Source organism: Plecotus auritus, assembly GCF_963455305.1.
Source record: "Plecotus auritus genome assembly, chromosome: 5".
NCBI lineage: Eukaryota > Metazoa > Chordata > Mammalia > Chiroptera > Vespertilionidae > Plecotus > Plecotus auritus.
In genome coordinates, this window is record NC_137776.1 from 113075869 (window position 1) to 113100067 (window position 24199).

General features: G+C 36.8%; 1 pseudogene across 1 annotated transcript in view; it reads right to left on the reverse strand.

Annotated features, from left to right (window-relative positions):
- LOC308248298 (large ribosomal subunit protein uL30-like) overlaps positions 1-24199 on the reverse strand; it is a 151479-nt pseudogene that overhangs the window by 104136 nt on the left and 23144 nt on the right. Inside the window, exon 2 of the transcript in view lies at positions 17187-17352. The product of the transcript in view is annotated as a large ribosomal subunit protein uL30-like (transcript). The remainder of the gene's footprint in view (positions 1-17186; positions 17353-24199) is intronic.

Below are 24199 nucleotides of genomic sequence, written 5' to 3' on the forward strand. Positions count from 1 at the left end.
TCGTGTAGGAAAGATTTCACAATATGAGTCTAGGTGATTTTGAGAGTGTATTTATTAAAGCTGGAGACAGTGAAACAAAGGAAGAGCTGAGAGTAGGAGATGCAACAGGAGAGAGCCTAGGTGGTGCTCTGCTGTGGCTCTATAAACATTATAGGAAAGAAGAGAGCCTGGGCAGGGACACTGAAAGCTCACTGGGAAGTCAGAGCAAAGGGGGCCTTGGAGACAGGATCAGGGGGTGAGACCCGGTCCGACGGCTACTGCCCACTGTCCCTCTGGTTGCAAGTCTCCTGGTGACCCGTACAGTTTAGGAAGAAATAAAAAGTTCATGCCCAGGAAGGTGCATGGGCATGCTCCAGAGTGAGCTTTTTATCTTTTTTGTTTTCTTTTTTCCCCTGTGGGCAAGAATCTTAAGGGAGGGATTCCACAGAATATCTATCAGCTTTTCAGATACATTTTTAATATGATGATGTATCAAACTGAGCATATAGGGGAGTTTTTATTATTCTTTGGTCTGCTTTACTTTTTATGTTGGCTGGATTTAATGGGGTTTCTTTTATTTGTTCCCCTGATTTTAAAACTGGAACAGTGTTCATTCTGCCGGTCGCTACCAGAGTCAATAAGTAGAGACAAGGTTGAATCTTTGAGGTGCTTTTATTCAGAGGTGGCGATCTGGGAGCGTGGCAGGCATAGTACCCTGAAAGACCTCTCTGGCATTTCATCTCAAGCCCGCCACTATGTAGGATTAGACTTGGGGAAGAACCTACAACTACCTGGGTTCTCCAGGTCTGTTTTCTATAATTGTCCTCATAGAGCTCAGCCCCCAGACATGCTGACATGTCCTGTCCTTGACCTGCTCTCAAGGTGTATCTTCTTTCTCAGTGATGGAGCCATCTGGACTTCCAGGTCGGTTATCTTTATGACTCTGTTTTTCTTCTTACAACAAGTCCTCCACAGTTCCCCAAGGTCTGTGAGAAAAATTCTTATCTGTAATTAGTACCGTGAATAGCTATTAATCAACTGTGATTCTATTCCTATTGTGTACCCTCCCCCTGTCAACGTCATCTGTCCTTGGGTTTAATGGCACCAATGGCATTAATTGTGTCTTTTCCCAAACCAGGGTGATTTAAGCTATGTATTCTCTGGTTAGGGAGGAAGGTATAAACCATTTGATCTCAAGTGTCCTTGCTTGGGGAAGATAAGGTCTTGCGATTCACCAGCTGGCTGTAAGTTGTTCAAAATGTTTAGCCTTGTTTAATTTTCTTGTCTCACTTTCCCCATTCCACTATTCCAGGAATTTTCCTAGCTTCTTACTATCCTACCACAATATTAGCTAGCCTCTGGTATCTTAGGTTGCCCATTAATTGCTCATTTTGTTAAAAATTCCCCAATGGCATATATTTGAATGGAGGAATCCCTAACTCTTGCATTTAAAGGCAGGTCAATGAACCAGTGGCATTAATAGCAGCCATCATTTGACCTAAGTATTCTTTTCTTGTAAGTCCAAATCTGAGTTTAAGGTAGTTTAATATAGCCAATCACTTCTTGAAAGATAAACTGAAGAGGCATATATATTTTTTTAAATGTTAAGTTTATTTGAGCAAAAATCAGTCTGGGACATGCAGCGCCAAACCACAGGTGGTTAGGAAGACTCGACCTGCAGGAGCTCAGGGAGAGACTTTTGAAGACAAAGGACAAGCAAAATAAGGAAATAATTGGTTGGCTGTAAGTTAAAGCCTAGTTTATTGTTTGTGATTGGTTGTCCTGAGTCTTCAATTTTATAATCCTGTGGCATTTACAGGCTTAGATTTTGTTTTGCTTAGGGAGGCCACCACAACATTAGAGCCACAAAAACATTCAAACCTGTAAAGAATTTTTGAGTTTATTTGAGCCAAACTGTCGACAATTGCTGGGAAGCAGAATCTCAACAGATTGGGATAATGCTCCGGAGAATGGTGATTTCTCACCTTGTTTTATACATTCCAAAGAAGGAGATGTAAGTTGGTTACATGAAGTCCATTGGTGTTAGATTAGGGAGGCAGGAGAAAGCAAAGCGAGGAGCGGGGAACCTCTGGGACTGGATAAAAAGTAAAATGATAGACACATACTTCTTTTATGTGGGTGAAGGATAGTTAACAGTCAACAATTAATAGGATAACAGACCCTCAAACCTCAGAGGGAAGTCAGGGAAGGGGGGGGGGTGGGTAAGAGATCAACCAATGTATGCAGGTATATAAGCATAACCAATGGCTACAGATTGTAGGAGGGTGAGGGCCTGGGGGGTGGGAGCAGGCAGGGAGATGTCAATGGGGCAAAAAGAAGACATATGTAATACTTTCAACAACAAAGAATTAAAAAAAAAAGGAATTTATGGTCTCAGTCCTGGAGCCCAGGTGCATTTGATTGTGCCCTGAGGGGTCTGGAAAAAAGGAAAGTTACACATTACTCTGACATTTCACAAGCATGTTATTTTATTTTATTTTATTTTATTTTTTTAATATATTTTATTGATTTTTTACAGAGAGGAAGGGAGAGGGATAGAGAGCCAGAAACATCGATGAGAGAGAAACATCGATCAGCTGCCTCCTGCACACCCCCCACTGGGGATGTGCTCGCAACCAAGGTACGTGCCCTTGACCGGAATCGAACCCGGGACCTTTCAGTCCGCAGGCCGACGCTCTATCCACTGAGCCAAACCGGTCTCGGCAACAAGCATGTTATTTTAGATGCAAAAAGCCAATAGGCTCAGTTAAGTTCAAGACTAACCTTTATCAGGGAAGACACTGGTCTAGGACATGACTACCCACTATAAACTGCTTTTAGTTACAGTTTTAATTTCAGACCATCGTTTGCGGTTACTTTAGGTCTTGGAGTTTGCAAAACCACCATGCAGGCCTTCCCTGAACTAGTCAGGTTAGCATGTGGCCTTTTTTATTTTTTGTCCACAGTCTAATGGTGTCCTTGTATAATAAGTGTAACACACTTCACCCTAAATTCTAGCCCCAGCAGCTCTAAGGGTGTTCAGAAAGCTAGCTTTCTTTAGAAGGTAGCAAGTGAATTGCAAAGTACAAAGGACAATTTTTCTTTAAAGTATCTTTTCTGGTCGTTCTATATGTTGGCCTTTATATCATGGCTGCTCTCCTTATACCTGTGTCTCTCATCAAACTTCTCACAGTTATTATTCTCCTTTCTCATCTTTACAATCCCTTGTCCTTTCCCATGCAGAATGACCTCCACTCTCCCTCCTTATCATCCTGAAAAAACATTTTTGTCTTTCTTCTCAGGGTCCTTTAAAGGCAGGTTACAGAAAAACAAGGTACATTGAGACAGGGCCAGGGAAAGCTAGGGATGAGAAAGCTTATACTTTAACTAGAGGCTCAGTGCACGGATTCAGGCACCGGTGGGGTCCCTCGGCCTGGCCTGTGAGGATTGGGCCAAAACTGGCCCCAATGCACGGATTTGTCCAGGGCATGTCCGGCCCATCTTGCCCAGTCCTAATTGGGGCTGGCCAGCTGGGGAAGGGCCTTGGGATGGCTCCAGGGTGTGTCCGGCCCTTCTCGCCCAGTCTGATCAGCCAGACCCCAGCAGTAAGCTAATCTACCAGTAAGAACATCTGCCCCCTGGTGGTCACTGCACATCATAGCAGCTGGTCAAAGAGTCGAACAAACGGTCGGACACTTGGCTTTTATTATGTGGGACTAGAGGTCTGGTGCATGAAATTTGTACACAGAGGGGGTGTGTCCCTCAGCCCAGCCTGCATGCTCTCCAATCTGGGACCCCTTGAGGGATGTCCGACTACCCTCTCACAATCCAGGACTGCTGGCTCCCAACCGCTCGCCTGCCTGCCTACCTGATTGCCCCTAACCGCTTCTGCCTGCCAGCCTGATCACCCCCTAACCACTCCCCTGCCAGCCTTATTGATGCCTAACTGCCCCCCTGCTGGCCCAATTGCCCCTAACTGCCCTCCCCTGCTGGCATGATTGCCCACAACTGCCCTCCCCTGCAGGCCATCTTGTGGCGGCCATCTTGTGTCCACGTGGGGGCAGCCATCTTGTGTGTTGGAGTGACAGTCAATTTGCATATTACCTCTTTATTAGATAGGATTGTTTTACACTCAGGAGAAATCATAGAAGATTATTTCCTAATATGAGATAGTGTGATTTTATCATCTCTTCTTTAATGATTATATATTTTTACTTTAGTTTCTAGGACCTTTAGAGCTGAACTCCTGACCACTTTAATAGTCTGATAGGACATTTCTTACTCCTCTGCTTTAAACACTTATCCTATTATTGCTCTGACCTCACTTTTAGTTCAGTCTTTTACTAACTGTTTTAAAACTAGTTTACATTAATTTGGAATAAAAATAAACCAAACTAAAAAAAAAAAAAAAAAAAGGAAAAAAATAATAGTAAATTTAAGAGTTTTAAAATATATGGAATAGCATAATATCTGACCTTAAAGTGTGTGTAATACATTCATTTAGAAGATTTAAGTATTATTAACAAAAATGCTTAGAATATTCATTCTTATGTTTGAGTCACAGACTCTAAGGTGTATGATGGAAGCTCTAATATTCTCCATAAAAATGCATAATTAAAACTTGCACATTATTTTTTTTTAATCTACAAACATGGATTCATAGTTTCACATTTGGTACATAGATCAACAATTACAATCTTCAGACATGAAAGAATATAGTTTAATAAATATCCAATATTGGGATGACAATATTGGGATAATAATGTTGAAATATATCTCATTAGAAAGTGCAATGCTGGTTACACCTAACATTATATATTATTTACATGCATCTGTGTGCTCAGTGAGATTAGGAGGGTGACAAGAATCAGCTTAGTAAACCAAAAATAAATAAATAAATGATAGTCAATTCCCCCCACACCACATAATGTATAGGCAATTGTGAATTTTCCGCACACTGTGTTTTAGGGAATTTTTATTTTACAATTTCAGATATTTTACTACTCAGACTAAATAGCCTCCAAAGGGCATTTGTCATTAAATAATGCATAATATTAAGAAAAGCAAATGTATTTGATCTTGAGTACATTATTTAATATGATCTGTATAACATGTTATTTGAAAGTTCTACTGTTTTACAAGGTATAAAGAAGCTAGGAACATTCCTGGGCAAGTGGAATGGAAAAACTGAGATAAGAAAATTAAACAAGGCCAAACAGTTTGGGTATCTTGTAGCCAGCTTATGAATCCCAAGACCTTATCTTCCCAAAACAAGGGCACTTGAGGGAAAATGGTTTATACCCCTCCTCCCTAATCAGAGACTACATAGCTTAAATCACCCTGGCCTGGGAAAATAGAGAACAAAGACCCAATTAATGCCATTTGTGCCAGCTAAACCCAGGGACAGATGAAGTTTGGGGCATAAATAACAAAAACAAAACAAAATAAAACAAAAACAAAAAACCAAAGCATTTGAATGGTATCACTTGATGGGGGAATGTTAGGCAGGATAGATAGATGCTAGGGCAGGAGGAGAGGAAGGGGGAAAAATGAGGAATTTATTTCACCCACTGAACAAAGAAGTCAGCAGTCTGGGGACTTGCAAGAATAAAATAGTCAGATATTCTCATAAATTCTTGAAAATGCAGCAATAAGATAAAAGGAGGAGCTTGAAGTCTATTCTATGCAGCAGGGGAAACTTGAAACCTATGGGGGGAAAAGTATAAAACTCTTGAATCCTCATTGGGCAGAGCACTCAGACTAGCTGAGTTGCCCACTTATGCTTTGTGCAAAGTGTATTCTTAATAAATTTGTTTGCTTTATTTCCTTAATAAATGTGCTTGCTTTGCTTCAACACTACTTTCTCTCACTCATCTGAATTATTTCTCATGAGCATGACAAGAGCTGAGGAGGGGAGAGCCCTCTCCCACATGGGCAACTTTCTGATAACATAAAGCAATGATACTAAATATATTTTCTATTTGACAAAACAAGTAAGAACTTTTTAGTTTTCTATTTATCAAATAAAGAAAATGAGTAATGTCTCTAAGTTGTCTCCCCCATATTATTCCTTATATTATACTAGAGGCCCAGTGCATGAAATTCGTGTACCAGTAGGGTCCCTAGGCCTGGCCGCCTATCAGGGCCAATTGGGGCCTTCTGACTGCCAGCTGGGACATTCCTTCCCTGGCTGCTGGCTGCTGGCTGGGACCTTCCTTCATTCTGCGCCGCCCCCTGGTGGTCAGCGCATGTCATAGAGAGTGATCGGTCTCCCAGTCAAACTCCCTTGGGGACAATTTGCATATTAGGCTTTTATATATAAAGATTCTAATATATGTAGGGAAGAAAACTTAATGTATAAACATAACCAAAATAAAAGAACATTATTTACTTTATTGTCTAAATCCAATGATATAATTGGGCTTCATTTTCCTTTGAAAATACACTTAACAAATACAGAGGCAATTTAGCATTTTCCCCATTCCCATTTAGTGCAATATTTGAGAAGATTTCATCTAACTGAACACATGTTGGGACAAATTTAATAAAAGTGTTCTTGTAAATGCTTCAGTGGCTAGATGGGAGACAAGCTAGGCAGGCAGTGAAGTGAACATCATTCTGGTTGGGCTCTCCAGGCTAAGAAGTCATTTGCAAGATGTTGTGACTGCTGAGAATGTCAGCCATAATCAATCTTAGAGATAGAAGAAAGCTGCAAATGGGTTAGGTAATGTTCAAATTCACTGAAAGATGACTAGTCATAATACCAAGTAAGATATGACTGTATTGTCTAGAAATAATTTTGAGAACATTTAGGTTCGCAAATGGTAAATTTCTACCTTATTTGAGAAATGTAGTCAATGTAGTTATGTAATACACTCATCACCTTCCAGATATGTGTCTGACCTTACATCTCTCAGCTTTGGGGAAGAACACTTCAGTACAAACTATTCTGATTCTTAATAGAAATATAGAAATGATAGACAAGTCTTTTCAAACTCCTTTGCTATAAAACTCTTTTTAACGATAAAGTTGATTTCTCCTTTATTGTTTAATTCAAATGTTTTGTTTAATCAGATCATTTCCTGGAAGTTACAAAATTAATATGTCAACCGTTTGAAGGTACATCAGAGCAAACACAACAGAATCTGCCTGTTTCACTAATATGAGTAAATTACATTTAAAGTATAAATAAGCTTATGAAAGATTTAGTTTTATTTTCAAACATTATAAATCCCTACATCTGTACTTGAGTAAAAGACAGTAATACTTTTAGAATATTAGAGAAATGATTTTTTTAATTTAGCAATTAATTTTATCAACTATTTTAAAGATTTTTGTCTTCAACATCTTTACCCAATTTATAGAGAAAGACTTTACCTAACACTCAATATTAACTGAAACCATATACATTGCATAAGTGCTTGGTTGAAAATCCTACTGCGAATTGGGAGTACAAAGTAACATTTAATCCTGGTCAATAAGCAGATGAGAGCATAGCCGTGGACTAACATTTCAGCTCACAGCTACAGTATAGCAAGTGATGAATTACAGATTAATCATATCTATAATAATAAAAGCATAACATGCTAATTAGACCAGACATCCTTCTGGACAACCTTCCGGACAAAGCTGGGGCTGAGAGGGAAGCCCGGGTCCCGGGTGTCAGACAGAAACCAGTGTTGGCAGCCAGGGGAAGGAAGGCCTACTATTACACGAATTTCATGCACCGGGCCTCTAGTACTACTATAGAGGAGTGTCCCTCTGGATAGTTTCTATTCAGCTATGAATTTAGTAAAATACTTGAAGCCAGGCAGGGTGAGACATAATGGAGGGTGGGTGTAGAAACAAAGAAGGTAAGTGGTGCATTACCTTTCTTCTTCTTCCTTTCCCTCTGACATGTCTTAATAATCACAGTCTCAAGTCACTTTATTTACCATAGCCCTGTCTATAAATGGGCAGCTATTTCAAGGAAAAGATGACACTACGTCACACATTAATTAAACATCTTCTGAGAATTATGGCAGGTCTTCTTCATCATTATATCTTGTCCTAAGATATTATATGTTAACAAAAACCACTCGTAAACATTAAACTTTGAAAAATTCAGTGTTAATGCTCCCATTTTGTAATGGCAAAGCCTGTTCGATACTTGTCTTTCTATATCTTACAAATGAGATGTGCCTAATGTCCTGCTGTCTACAAATTAATACATTATATCTACTCCTTAACCTCCATGAGAAGTCACTAAACTCCTTTGTCAGAAGGGCATGTGAGAACGGGCCTACAATGATTTCCTTTGATTTGATCTCATTAAAATAGACATTTCCCAAAATTTGTGGCACTCAGTTTTCTACATGAATGTATTTTTTTCTCTGTACATGTATATTTCTTTGTTCATTTTAGATCTTTTGTGGGGTGGGGAGGGTAGCAGAGGTTGAGTTAAGGAAGGAATGCTTCTTTTATTTTTTCTTGTTCTATTATTTTTTTTTCTGGCAGGGATTTACTGCATCTCCTAGTCCACATTATATAAAAATCACTACCTGAGAAACTTGAAACAATTCAGTGAAAGTTTCTGTCCATAACATACTATCTGTAAAACAGGTTAAAAAAAAAACACCCAAAATTTACAATTAATTGATAACAATACTTGTGAAAAAAAACAACCCTGTGTAAACTACAGTGTAACTTAAAATGAAATTTATTCCTTTTGCCTACTGACTTAATTGATTCAGAGAAAAAAATAATAACTGAGTTTGTTATCTAATCAAGTATACTCCTTTATACAACAAATACAGAAAACCATTTCTTGTGCTGTAAGATATACCAGAAAGTACTGAATTCTGATGTCATGAAGACCTTATGTCAGGTTGTGTTTCCAATATTAGCTAGTTGTGTGCTGTTGACAATTATTCTAATGCATTCTAACTCCCAGTTTATTCATTTGTAAATCTAGAATAATAATAAATTACATTGTTCTTAAGATTAAATTAAATAATATACAAAATATTCCCATAGCCCCAGCCAGTTGGCCACAGTGGATAGAGTGTTTGCCTGCGGACCGAAGGGTCCTGGGTTCATTCCGGTCAAGGGCACATACCTCGGTTGCAAGCTCCTCCTTGGCCTGAGCCCTCGCCGGGGCTCATGCAGGAGGCAACCAATGGATGTGTTTCTCTCACATTGGTGTTTCTCTTTGTCTTTCCCTCTCTTTTCCACTCTCCCTAAAAATCAATGGAAAAATATCTCTGGATGAGGATTAAAAACCATTAAAAATTAAAAAAAAATAAATAAAAAATACCGTCATAGTACACTTTTGTTTCATAAGCATAACTTTATGCTTGGCTTAGCAATCTTGAGCAATCTTATTTTAAACAGTAAGTATGAAAGCATCAGTATGATTATATGGAGAATTTAAATGTAGTGCAATGGTTTAATAACCAAGACTATTTTTATCCTGCCTTCAAAACTGAACAAATAAAAATATCAGCGACCCATTAAAGAGCAGGCCCTTAATAACTTTTCATATTTTTAGAGAATATTTTATGTGTACATTTCATAAGAATTTCTATTTTTAAGTTTATACTTTAACTTTATTTTTTCCATTTAAGGTTTAGCAACATATCAATGCAGCTAAATATGAATTTTGACAACTGCAGTTTTACAAACAGAATATTTCTACCCAAGGAGAGAAGAGAGAAAAATTAATTTTAGAATTTTATTATTGCTGCGGGATACAGAAACACATTTCCATGGCTATGGGATTCCATGATGAATTATTGCAAGAGTTGATTGAAAAAGAATATGTAATAAACCTGGCAGCAGGAGTGGTTTTAGGAAAGAAAGTATTAGAGTGATTCCCTATATGACCTGGTTATTTAATTTCATTGTTATTTTTATCAGTTATAAGGTATTAGCATACAAAAAAATAATAAAATACATTATGAAAAATATCAAGGCAAAAAGTTCTTTTTTAATTTTAACACTTTATGAAGTGCTCACTATGAAAAATGAACATTAATGTAAAAATTAAATTAATCCTTAAGATCAGTTACTTTGGTCTGAGCTTTCTGATATTTCAATTAAACAAAAACTATATATCTTTCCTCTTTTCTCAGACAATATTAAAAGTGTTTATGGAAAAATACACAGGAATAACTAGTAAAAAATATATTTTTAAAACATCATGTATGAGGAAAACATAATTAGTATTTTCTCTAAAAAATGTTTGTTAATTCTTATTTTTCAAATATTTCTTGAAACTATGTCTTTATTCTGTTATTCTCATTCACTCTACATTATTGCCAATGTTGAACATTCAGCATTCTTGAAATTTCTGTCTACTTTCTCCCCTAATGCTATACTTTTCTTATTTTCCCTATATTTATGATTATGTATCACAGTTTTCTTCATGAGTAGATCTTCCACTATCATATTTCTTGAGAAAAAATATGTCCCACAATGACATCACCATTCTCTTGTCATCTGTCTCTTATAGTTTTATCATTTAATACATACTTACTATGGTTCCTTGGATGATCATTTTTAATTCTCTATTTTAATAATCATCATAAGTATAATTGTTTATCTACATATAATTAAAGAAATATGTTTTGATTATAGAATTATTATGTTTTTATATTTCTAATTTAAACTCAACATTTTTACAAAATATATCCATTGCTTAGCCTTAATATTTAGCAAACCTATTTTATAAAATCAATGCTTTGGTAACTTGGTAACTTTTGAAATTTTCTAATTGAGTTTCCAGATAAAAAACTACATTTTTAAAGATTTAACTTCTGTTGCTCCTTAGGCATCCAGTTTCTTATTTTGCGCTTTTATCATTACAATTTCTATTTTTGCCCAGCTGTCCTGGCTCAGTTGTTGAGCATCAACCTATGAACTAGGGCACATGCCCAGGTTGTAGGTTCGATCCTCAGTGTTGGGCATACAGGAAGCAGCCAATCAATGATTCTCTCTCATTATTGATGTTTCTATCTCTCCCTCTCCCTTCCTCTCTGAAGTTAATAAAAATATATAAAAAAAAATAAAATGTTCTTCTTCTAGTTTCTTTTACTATAGTGTGTCTAGTAATATCATGTTATTTCTTATATTATTAACTAGAGGCTTGGTGCACGAAATTAGTGCACGGGGGGAGGCAGGGTGGGTCCCTCAGCAGGACCTGCACCCTCTTCAATCTGGGAGCCCTCAGGGGATGTCCTACTGAAGGCTTAGGCCCACTCCCCTTGGTTCTCTGCTCTTTGCGGACCTGCCAGCTGGACGCCCCTGCAGGCCCTGGTGTCTGCTCTCTGCAGGACCCTGCTGTTTGCTCTTTGTGGGGGCTTTTTGCCGCTTGCCACTGCGGCCAAGAGCAAGCAGGGCCCTGCTGTCTGCTCTCTGTGGGGGCCTGCTGACTGTTGAGGTCCACGTGCTCTAGTCATTCAGCGGGGAGCTGGGGTTTCATTGCTGACATGATCCCCGCTACCCCCACTCCTCCATCGAGGGTGACTTCAAATATGGCAGCTGCTGGCCTCCGAATAGGTCACCTTCTCCGCAGCTCGCCATGCCTGGCTGCTGCGCAGTCGCCCCAGGAGGTGGATTTCCGGGTTCCCAGGGAGAGTGCCCTCCATGCCGGACTCCCAGGGAGAGCAGAGTCTCAGAGGGAAAGCACTCCGCTCCATCTCCCCTCGGGGCTCCCGGCCAGAGCGGAGCGCCTGTCCTGCTCAGGGCATGGAGGGGAGAACCGCCCCAGGGAGTCCTCCTAGCTGGGTGTTAGAAACGAAACTGGAGCCCTTCCTCCTTGAACCCTGTCGTCTTGGGGCATGTGAACGCATTTTATTTTATATGATGCAGCCTCCCGTGCCCCGCCTTGTGCGGTGCAGCCACGCCCACCTGCTCCTTCCAGACATTACCCATGTGGGCATCCCGGCTAAGTAGCATATTCCTCTCTTATTATTTAGGATTTTCAAGCTTCTTTCTTTTAAATGTAATTCTCTAAATGCCCTAAGTATTGCATCTCCTAGGTTTCAGTGTGAATTTGGTGTAACATCCAGATATTCTTCTTCAATATAATTGTTTTGCAGGCTAAACTGCAAGGTAGACATAAGGAACTCATGCTTAAACACTCAGTAAGGTATTCTGATATACAGAGAAGGTTAATAACTAATGCTAAAAAAATAGCAAAAATTAGATAAAAGTTTAACATTTATTAATAACTAGGGGCCCAGTGCACAAATTTGTGCACCTTGAAAGAAACCGTGGGCCATGAGGCTGCGGTGGGCACTGGAGTGGGTCTCGGCCCATCCTCTGTGCCTCCGCCCGGCCCCTCCCGCCACGGCCCCCAGTCCCCTGTCTTCCAGCAGCCCCTCTCCCACCACCACTGCTCACAGGCGCTGATAGTGCTGGCCCCACTTGCATCCGCTGATGGAGCAAAGTGATTAGGGCTGGCGCCAGCAGCAGGTGCAAGGGGGCTGGCACTGTCAGTGGGTGCGAGCAGCAGCTCCTGCCCCAATCACCCCTTGGGAGCAGGGGGAGGTGGAGAAGCACTCAGGGGGCATTAGGGCCAGCAGCCACCGCTTGCACCCACTGACAGCACCAAGCAATCAGAACCGGCGCCAGGTGCCAGCAGCAGGTGCAGGCGTTGGCAGCAAGTGCGAGCACCCAGTGGGACAGCGGCATGCAGGAGCAAAGAATTTTCAGTAACCACCCGAGGCTCGCCCCAATGACAGCGACCGGCACCCTGCCTTGGTCTGGTGCCCCCACTCGCCTGCTTGCTCCACCATCCCACCACAGCTGATGCCTGCCATGTTCCAAGCGCACCCCCTAGTAGTCTGCACACATCAAAGCGACCGGTTGTTCGGTTGTTCTGCCGTTTGGTCTATTTGCATATTAGGGTTTTATATATATAGATTAACGTTTTTACCATTCGTTATATAACACTGCTGATATTCAGTAAGTTAACCTGCAAAATGAGGTCTTTGGGTTTGTAATCTGTCAGTCTTATCAAGTCTAGAGTTTGAGTCAGATTCCAACATAAAACATTTAGAAAATACAAGCTAGGATAACTGAAGAAGGGTTTATTTTTAAGCTATGTATGGATGTGCAAATATATGTTGGGAATGATCAGTTGCTGCCAGTTGACCTGTTACCTTACCTGGGCTTAAAAGAAAAAAATAATAATCAGACATGCTGCACTAGACAATATAATTTGGTGACTTCAAGGTTATTTTGCAGCAGGAATTTAAAATAAAAAGGAAGCCAGAGGTCATCTCCTTTGATATAATCTGAATAGGAACACTTCTGGGAAGAAATGAAATCCGTGGAATGGAGTGTGTATGAGGGAATACTGTGGTGCTGCTATGGGTCTGATCTATGTACTGACACTGTATGTGTTATTTTTGCATGCAAGTATTGAAGGCTGTGTCTCTAGTTATCTCTTTTATTTGTTCTATCTTTAAATCACCACTAACTTCATAATATCTTATAGAGATTTCTAAAGTCTCTGTCATGTGAATAACACATTTTCAGAAGTGACATTGACTTCTGCGGCTATTTTTGTTTTTTTATATAGTTTTTCTCCCCTTCTGAAATATTATCTTTACAAGAATAGTAAATTACCCCATAAAATTAAGCACTATTAATAAGCAGTAGGATTTAGATTTGGGTAAAGGATGAGTTAAAATTGTAAAGCTGATATTCCAGTACAAACAACTCTGTGTTTTAGAAACAAAGTTACAATGATTTGAGGTCAGGGTTTGTCATTATATTCACTGCTGTTGTTAAACCCTTGGAGGTACATAACATGGATACGTATGCCATGTAGTTTCTCAATTTAATGGTGTCAAGGTACTAAAAAAGAAACCTTCATTAATAGTTAATAGTTAAAATCAATAGTTAAAATTAACAAAAGTTCTACATTTTGTCTGAATATTAAGGTATGGGGATCCAAGAAAAAAAAGTAAACCAACAACAATTAATTGATTTCAAATAGTATTGTCAGGGTAACAATCAATAGGAATAAAACCTCAAGAATTAAGTTATTTTGTGGTTTAAACATAAAATATTAACTATTTGGTATTAACAAAGGAATATTACTAATAAAATGCATTTCATTTTTTGCCAACACACCTAGAGTACTCCAAATCCAATGGGAAAGCATAGGGAGCAGAAGACAGATTGAGTAGGCTTCTTTTATGTAGCTGCAAGTTCTCAACATGCTGAGTTCTTTTCATGGAAAAGTATCACTTTATATAAAATTTACTAGATGTAGAAATTTTCTTCAGATATTTTTTTCTCCTCTGAAGTACACTTCTTTCTAAGAAATCATGAAACTGTCCTCATTCCTTAATTCTTACTTCATGTGTGAGGTTGGTAGTATAACTTCAAACTATTTGCTTTTCTATATTTGTGTAAGTCAAGCAGTGCTTATTTGATATGCAGTTTTTGAAAATTATATTTGGGTAATTCTTTATATACATATATTTTACTTATTCTGCCTAATGATATAATCCAAAATTTTAAAAATCTGTGTTCCTGGAACCAATACTTAATGGCATAAAAAAGAGAAAAAGTGTGAGTGGCAGTTGAACACTAACAGCACAGTAAGGTACCATTGAACTATTTGCTAACCAAGATAAAACACATCGTGCAAAATCTGGCAAGAATGGAAATTAGAATTTTACTATGACAAAGTTTAGATTTTGAACTTTTATTTGTTTATTTTTTCAACAATCTCAAATGCTCCACAATGATGCATTTATAGTTGGGGAAAAGGCTGTTAAGTAATTTCATGATATAGTTTATGAAGATATTGTTGTCAGATTTAGAAAATTAAAGGCAAATAAATCAATCATACTTATGAGTTAAGGAACAAGTAGTAATGTTTCCTCCTCTGTACACATATAACATTTCCATATAGTTTTAAGATATTACCTTCTCTGTTATGTTGTGGAGTATTAGTTAAGAAGTCTTCTCTGCTAGGTTGTATATAACTATCATATGCTCTAGGCTAGGGTTTTACATTTCATTTTCACATTTTTTTCAAAAACATTCATTCACTTAATACTAATATGTGACACACATAATTTTGGTAAACTTGTTTTTACATTTCTTTTAAAAAATTTTCCAAACCTAAGAGGATGCTCCGATGTTATCTAATTCATGTTATTCATTTAAATATTAATTATTATGGCAAGATTTTCAATCATGTATTCTCAATTATTTACAATTCTATGTGCAAACTAAGCAATTTAAGTCAAACATAGAAACTATTCTCTAATATTGATTATCAAATTGAGATGAATTTGCTAAAATGTTTTATTTTATAAACATGTAATTTATCATCATGTAAAATTTAAATATCTAACTCTTGTTAACTCTTTCATGAAATTATTTTGTCTATTTTACACTACTCAGCATTCATGCTTTTCTTGCATACTGTTGAGAGGCAATTCTTAATGGAGTGCTCTACTCCTTATACCAACCCTTTTTCAGAACTACCTATTCAAACATCTGTCTGTGAGTGTTCATGTATGCATGCATGTGTGTGCATGTGTGTGTCTCTATGTGTGGTGTCCACACCCAGCTGTATTAATCTCCTGCTGTTACATTGGCTTAAAAGATCATGAGAACTTTTTATTAGGGATGAAGAAGCAACTGTTAATATTGTCATGATCATATCTCTGCAGATCATTTTCATAGAATCCTTAATCATTAAGAAAAAAGACAGTAAAAGACTACATCCCTACTTCAAGGTGAGATGGTTAGGATCAATGCACTGAGTGTATTCTGCCTGTCTCCTTTATACCTGGCTTTTTAATATCTCCCTAGTGAATAGAGAGATAAGTTATATTCAGATATCTAGGATATGAACAGAAGAGATTTTCCATTGTATCCTCTGTTTGCTAGATCACGAGGATCAGGGTTTTGGAGAATTTTGAATGGAAAAAAAATGTGAGATCTTGGGACTAGTGAATGATGGAATTATGGAAGACTTAATGTTTTTAATTGGTTTTCTTCATCACGGCCCTGCCCATGGGAAAAATAACCTATGAATAAAAATCTGTGGTGTCAAGTATATTTTCATATAAATGGTCACATAGAGGATGTATTAGAAAGTATAGAAATAAATAGTGTTTACCTCTAGAACAATTATGCCTATACATGGACTTAGATTAAATCTAAAATAAATTATTACAAAAAGGTCAAAGTCTTAATCTGTGTATAAGTCAGTGACCAGGGCAGAGGGGAGGAGTTCTCCAGGGTACCCAGAGCCACTTAAATTTGCATATCAGTCTGAGTCAGGACTAAAATAGGAAAAAGGATTTTGTAAATGATGTTATTGTTTCCTGTCTCTAGTTTTCTTCAGGTGTCTATATGACCTTCTACTACTTTGCTTCACTGGAAGGAGGGAACCACTTCACCCTCAGCCTGTTCTTTGACCACTGGAAGGAGGGAACCACTTCACCCTCAGCCTGTTTTTATTGAGTGAAAATGTCCAACATACAATCTTGAGACAAGTTAATGCTATTTTATTTTTAGAAGAAATTTTTTATATTTAAAAAAATAAGTTTTATGTTTGTCATTCTCTTTACCAAAACAATGGTGAAACAATATAGCTGACCCAGATAGATGTGTTAAAATGCAGTTTTCATTTTCAGCAGATACAGAGGCCTGCTCACTGTGTCTTACACTTGCCAGGCACGCCCTCTGACCTCAGGCCTTGTACTTGCAGTTCACTCTCTCCAGGATGCTCTCCCCCAAGTCACATGCTTGGTTTATTATCTGACTTCCCATTTTGTGAAACTGAGTCACAAATAATTAAATTAATCTAATTCTAGGTGAATGACCTATTTCCATATCATATATATATATATATTAATTTTAATGATATAATGATGTATATTTATTTGACAGTTATTCCTAATTTACAGCATGAGGCACAACATAACTGCTTTACAAATATCACATTGTTTAATCCTTAAAACAATATAAAAGGAAGATATTATTATGATCTACATTTTTAGAAGGGAATCCATATCAGAGAGATTACTGAACTCCTGAGAATATACAAGTATTTAGCATAAGCATTAGGGTTGGAACAAAGTGGGTGAGGCTCCTGACTATAATGTTAAAACTACTTCACTGGTTCTGAGGGATGGCATTTTAAATGGCTAGCTTACCTAATAACTGGACTATTGTCAATAACTTACCTGCTCATTTTTTTGGCTTCAAACCTGCAAAAACCAGCTCCATCCAACATGGCATCTAATTTCACCTGGGTGACCCCTGGCTGTATTATACCTGGGGGTGGGCAGTCTTTCTTCTTCTTGGCAGCTTCTGCAGCTTCTATGGATGGCAGCTGTTCTGCCACATGCTCTATCTCATAACAAACAAAAATAAATGTAGTTAAGTTTAACTTTTACATGAACTCAGTTACCTTTAATTAAGAGGCCTACTTCTGAAGAGTAAATCCAGATTTACTTTACGGTGTAATAAAATTATTCAATTAACCAGTATTTGAGAAATATTTTAAATCCTGTTCATTTGAAAAGTCTTTAAAAAAACTACACTGAGTGGCCAGATTATTATGATCTCTGAATGCATAATAATCTGGCCACTCAGTGTATATCCTATATAATAAAAGGCTAATATGCAAATTGTCCCCTGGACCTGGAGTTCGACCAAGAGTTCAACTGGGAGTTTGACCAGGGGGCGGGGCCAGCTGGCAAACCCCCCGCGGCCCCTCTCCCTGGCTGGCTGGCTGACCTATCGGGGCAGGCTGGCCAGACCCCACCTGTGCATGAATTCATCTACTGGGCCTCTAACATATATATATATATATATATATATATATATATATATATATATATATATATATATTTATTGAGTGGCCAGATTATTATGTGTTCAGAGATCATAATAATCTGGCCACTCAGTGTATTTATAAGTATTAAGAGCCATGTGCTATATATAGCACACTATTGGACACATTATGGTTGCCAGTGTTTAAAATGCAGTGTCTTCATAGTATTATAGATGATATTGAATTTTCCTTTTAATATTTGGATTATATCATTAAGGTTTCAGTGACCATACCTTACTAGTTTACTCTTGAAATATCCAAACAATATGCATTTTAGATATATTCCTTATTATTCATAGAAGTATTAGATGGATCCTAAATATCTCAAAAAACAAGTTAAAGGATATTTAGTCAGTTAGGAATAAGAAAATTCATAGTTATTATTCTGGATGTTACATCTATAGTACTATGATACTATTGACATTTTTGAAAAAGAAATGCATAAGCATTTTCACATGTAGAATAGCAGACACAGTTAGTTTAAAATTTGAAGTATTTTTTTTTCTGACCTTGTCCACATTTACTGCTGGTCATGAGATAAATAACAAAGTCATGAGTAAGAATTAACAGAATACACCGAGTCTAAATTTAGTTCTGCCAAGTCAGAGGTTTGTGTGGTAACTGCTTACCATTTGTCTGTTTCCACCTTGTGCATTTTGACCTGCTCCAAATTAGTGTTCTCACTGTGTACCTGATTTACAGGACAGGCATTTGCCACCACACTGGGGATATTCTTTAGCTTCTCTCCTATGTCTCACATATTTGTTTATATTGGTTTGCTTTCTCATTTCAATGGAGACTCATTTCTAGTTGCCTCTTCAGAGAGGTTCTATGTGGGCCATCCATTTTTCAGGACTGGAATGTTTGATGATGTCTTTAATGTACTCAGACACGTGAGTAGATTTACCCAGAAATGTGTCTGGGTACAGAATTCTAGGTTAGAAAATCAGCTTCTTCTCTGCTCTCCTGTGTTTCTCAATGGTTAGAGGTTCAGTCCATTCACTAAAAGGTGGGGGTTTGATTCCCAGTCAATGGCACATACCTTGGTTGCAGGCCTGGAGACAGCTGATTGATGTGTCTCTCACATTTCTCTCTCTCTCCCTCCCTCTCTCCCTTCTGCTTTATCTAAAAATCAAGGTGGGTCCTTTCCCTCTGGTGATATTCTATTTTCAAATTTGGAAAGTTGACTTGAACTATTTTATTGATAAATTTTCTCAGATCTTCTACCCACCCCTATTTTTATTTTTGGAACTACTGAGGTTTGGGGGAATTATTTCATGTAAATGGGGTTGATTTTCTATTTCCCCTGTGCTGCTTAGGTTTCTGCTTTAATGAGTGTGCAAAATTGGTTATAGATCTGTTGTTTATTCCACTTTGTGGTTTCCAAAGGATTATTGTTGCACTAGCCTCCCCTTTTCTCCCAGTTCTCCCAATTCAAAAGGGTTTATACTTTTTTTTTTTGTAGCTGTATCATCACTTTGCTTTTAGACCATTTTAGATGTGTGTATTTATTCTAGCACTCAGGAATAAAAAATATATTTTAAAACTTTAAAAAATGGAACTGCTGATCTCCCTAATATATGGAATTTAATGAACAAAATAAACTGATGAACAAAATGGAACCAGAAGCATGGATACATGGAACAGACTGGCCAGTGCCAGAGGGAAGGGGTGTGGGTGACTGGATAAAGAAGGTGAAGCGATTAGCTAAAGAATGTATATGCATATGCCAGGGACATGGACAATAGTTTGGTGAAGGACAAGGAAGGGGGAGGAGAGAGGAGGTTGGCAAAGGAGGGGGAAGGCAGGACACCTGCAATTATGTCAGCACTAAAATATTTTAATAAAATGAAAAATAGAACTGCTGGTATTGATATTCAAAATATTTCTTCATGTCCTAAAATTTTTAGTTTGATAGCTGGCACTCACATTTATTACACAGGAAAACATTTTTGTTAAAAGAGATTATTCTTCATATAAATTAAGAAACCATATTTCTAGCATTGCATGATATGGCTCTCAGAAAACAACTAAAATCATAAAGAAATACAAGTTATGTTTCATTTAATATTTCTTACTAATGCATTTCTGTTTTCCCCTAAAATTTATGTCGTCAAATATGTAGAAATCATATGATGTGGTTAATTATGGAAAAACAAAGGCAGACACAAAAAGTTAAGAACCATATCATTTCACTCATATGTGGGATATAAAACGGAAAGCAACAAATGAACAATCCAGAAAAACAAACAAACAAAAGCTCAAAGACACAGACAACAGTTTGGTGGTTACCAGAGTGAAGTGGGTGAGGGGTAGTAAAGGGTAAAGAGGGTCAAATATATGGTGACAAAAGATGAACTGACTTTGGGTGGTGGGCATACAATGCGCTGTACAGGTCATAGAAATGTAACTTGAAACCTATATAATCTTACTAACCAATGTCACCATGATAAATTTAATAACAATCAAATATAAAATAAAAGTTAAAAAATTTTGTCTCGATAAATCAGCTACCAAATATAACAAATGTAAGAATAAAATTTGGGAATACAGATTAGTGCCGCCACTATGAAAAACAGTATAGAGTTTCTTCAAAAAATTAAAAATGGAAATTCCATTTGATCCAGTGATCCCACTTCTGGGAATAAATCCTAAAACCCCAAAACACCAACCAGAAAGAATATATGTACCCCTATGTTCATAGCAGTGTTATTTACAATAGTTAAGATTTGGAAACAGCCCAAGTGCCCATCAGTAGATGAATGGATAAAAAAGCTGTGGGACATTTACACTATAGAATACTATGGATCTTTTACCCTTTAGGACAGCATGGATGGATCTGGAAAATATTATGCTAAGTGAAATAAGCCAATCTGAGAAAGACAAATTTCACATGATCTCACGTATTTGTGGAATCTAATCAACAAAATGAATTGACCAACAAAATAAGACCCAAAGAAGAGAGGCATGGAACAGACTTGTATACCTCGATGTGGGGTTGGGAGAATGAGAAGAGATAAACCGAAGAACTTATATACTTATATGCATAGAACATGGACACGGGCAATAGGGTATTGAAGACCTGGGTGGGTGCATAGGGGCTGGGAGGAGGAAAAATAAGAGATATCTGTAATGCTATCAACAATAAAAAGAGAGAGAGAGATAAAACAACAACAAACAAAAGAACAAAATGAACAAGAGTATCTTGACAGAAAAATATTTTTTTTCAGGACAGAAAGGCACAAATTTGATCACATAGGAGAAAAAGATCCAGAAAGATAATGAGACTTGTCAAAATTCCCTAGTCTATGTGGTGACAAAACTCCTATAATAAAAACTCATGTAACTCCAGAGTCACATACTCTTAGTTTCTTTTAATATTTTTTTCTGAGCTTCATACACTTCATATTTAAAAGGAATTAGATGTGTAGTACATTTTGTGGTTATGTTATGGACATTTTTATTTTAGCTTTGTAATTACCAGCTAATTGTCGCTGACTAATAAATTAAAAACTAATATAGCATTAGTTAAATTAATGTTATTAATCTTTAATAATTCTGATCCACGGCTCAATGTAAACAACTACTGTAACACAAGTTTGAGGGTGAGGTAAAGTAAATGTTTTCAAGAGAGGGAATTACAGTAATTGGAATTTTAAAATTGAAATAAAAAGTTAAGTGATGATGTAATTAGACATATACAAATGCTTGAAGTTTATTTTATTTCAACAAAGGGACCAATATTTCTAAGATGTAACATGGATTGTGGATTAAAGAACCGTGTCTAAATAACCACAATAGTTCTGTTCACATTAAAAATTAAAAAGTACATCTTATTTTCACATTGCTAATCATTTTGAAAACATATTTAAAAATAATTTTCCTCATAAATAAAAAAATAACTCTATAAATAAAGCACTTTATATAATTACAAGATTTAGGAAAGGTAAGTAATTTGATCATTCACATAAGTACAAATCATCAGGGTCTGGACTAAAACACAAAAAATCTGATTTATGATTTATACCAGTTGTATTTGGAGTAATATTTTTAAAAATTATATAGAAAATAAAAGTGTAATATAATTGTGATGAAATAAAAATGTAATTTTAACTATAAATTAAGTGAAGATGCCCTTTCTAATATCATGATTATATATGTTATTAAACATGACTAGACATTGTTCACATTGTAAAAGGCAATGCTTTTTAAAGAGCTTGTATTTTTCCTCCCTCAGGAGGCTGTATTTCAAACATGAATGTTGAATTAATCTATTCCAGTAATTCCCTTATTTGTGAAAACTTCTCTTGCTGCTGATTATTCAAATTTAAGCAAATTTTGAGAATGTGATCTTTTTTGTCTCATGAACCTCAAATAAAGAAAATTCTAGCATTGCAATGTGTTGTTTTTAAAAAGGAAAGTAGAGTACATTTTTTAATTGAAAACAATACAGAGATGCAAGTATCTGAAAAGTGCTTGCTGAAAAATTTGCTTCATTAATCATAAATAAGCAAGCCTTTCACACTTCTAATGTCTGTTTTAGGAAGGCACCATTTTATGATGAATTAGAGTGGTAATTATATGATAACTATGTCTCCTTGTGAACCTGAATAAATGGTTACCAGTAGAGCCTAAACTTGCCATCAGCAATGACTTCTAACTTTATCACTAACCAAGGGAGAGATGAATAAAAGTGTACATTTCAAAATTGTACATAGGCTGTCTGGGTGATAACTCATAAGTACTGATTTTGCCTCACAGAGAACTGCTCCTTTTTCCAAATCTTCTACCATATAGTAGATCCATAAAAACTTAGAAAATGAAAGTATGTCCTCTTTGGAGAAGTGTCTATTCAGATCATTTGCCCATTTTTCTTTTCATTGGCATTGTTTGTTTTTTTGGTGTTGAGTTGTGTAAGTTCTTCATAAGTTTTGGATATTAACCCCTTATTAGATATATCATTGGCAATATGCTCTCCCATTCAGTGGGTTGCTTTTCATTTTGCTGATGGTTTCCTTTGTTGTGCAAATACTTTTTAATTTTATGTAGTCCTATTTGTTTATTTTTTATTTTGTTTCCCATGCCTGATAAGATATATCAGAAAAAAATATTACTACAAGAAATGTCTGAGATGGTTTTGAGTTTAACATTTAAGTCTTTATTTGAGTTTATTCTTGTGTATGGTGTAAGAAAGTTTCATTTTTTGCATTATCTTTCCCAACACCATTTATTGATCACATGGTCTTAAACCCATTGTATGTTTTTTGCCTCTTTTGTCAATATTAATTGGCCATAAAGATGTGGGATTATTTCTGGGCTCTCTATTCTATTCAATTGATCTGTATGTCTGTCTTTATGCTAGTACCATGCTGTTTTGGTTACTATGTCCTTTTAGAATAATTTGATATCAAGTAGCATGATTCTTCCCACTTTGTTATTCTTTCTCAAGATAGCTGTGGCTGTTTGGGGTCTTCGTTGGTTCCATATAAATATTTGGAATATTTGTTCTAGTTCTGTGAAATATGCCATTGTTTTCTTGATAGAAATTGAATTGAATCTATAGATTTCTTTGGGTAGTATGGACACTCTAATGATGTTAATCCTTCCTATCCATGAACATAGTATATGCTTCCACTTATTTATATCTTTTAAAAATTGTTTTCTTTCAGTGTTTTATAAATTTTTGAGTACAGGTCTTTAAATCCTTGATTAAGTTTATCCCTAGGTATTTTATTTATTTATTTATTTTTATGCAATTGTAAATGATATTATTTTCTTAGCTCCCCTTCTGATATTATTGAGGTATAAAAATGTAAGTGATTTCTGGATGTTTATTTTGTATCTTGCTACTTTACTGAAGTTATTTATCAGGGTTTTTTTTTTGTTTTTTGGGGGGTGGTATCTTTAGGATTCTCTATCTGCAATATCACCTCATTGCAAATAATGGCAGTGTTATTTCTTCTTTTCCAATTTGGATACATTTTATTTCTTCTTCTAGTCTGATTGTTTTGGCTAGGTCTTCTAGTACTATGTTAAATAAGAGTGGTGAAAGCAGACTTCCATGTCTTATTCCCGGTCTTAGGGGAACACTTGTAGTTTTTGCCTGTTTTGTATGATGTTGACGGTAGATTTGTTATATATGACCTTTATTACATTGAGATATGTTCCCTCTATTCACACTTTGCTGAGAGTTTTTTATCATAAACTAGAGGCCAGGTGCACGAAATTCATGCATGGATGGGGGGGGTTCCCTCAGCCCAGACTGCACCCACTCTAATCGGGGTCCCCTCAGAGGATGTCAGGCCTAAACTAGTGGTAGGACAACCCCTCACAATGTGGGACCGCTGGCTCCTAACCACT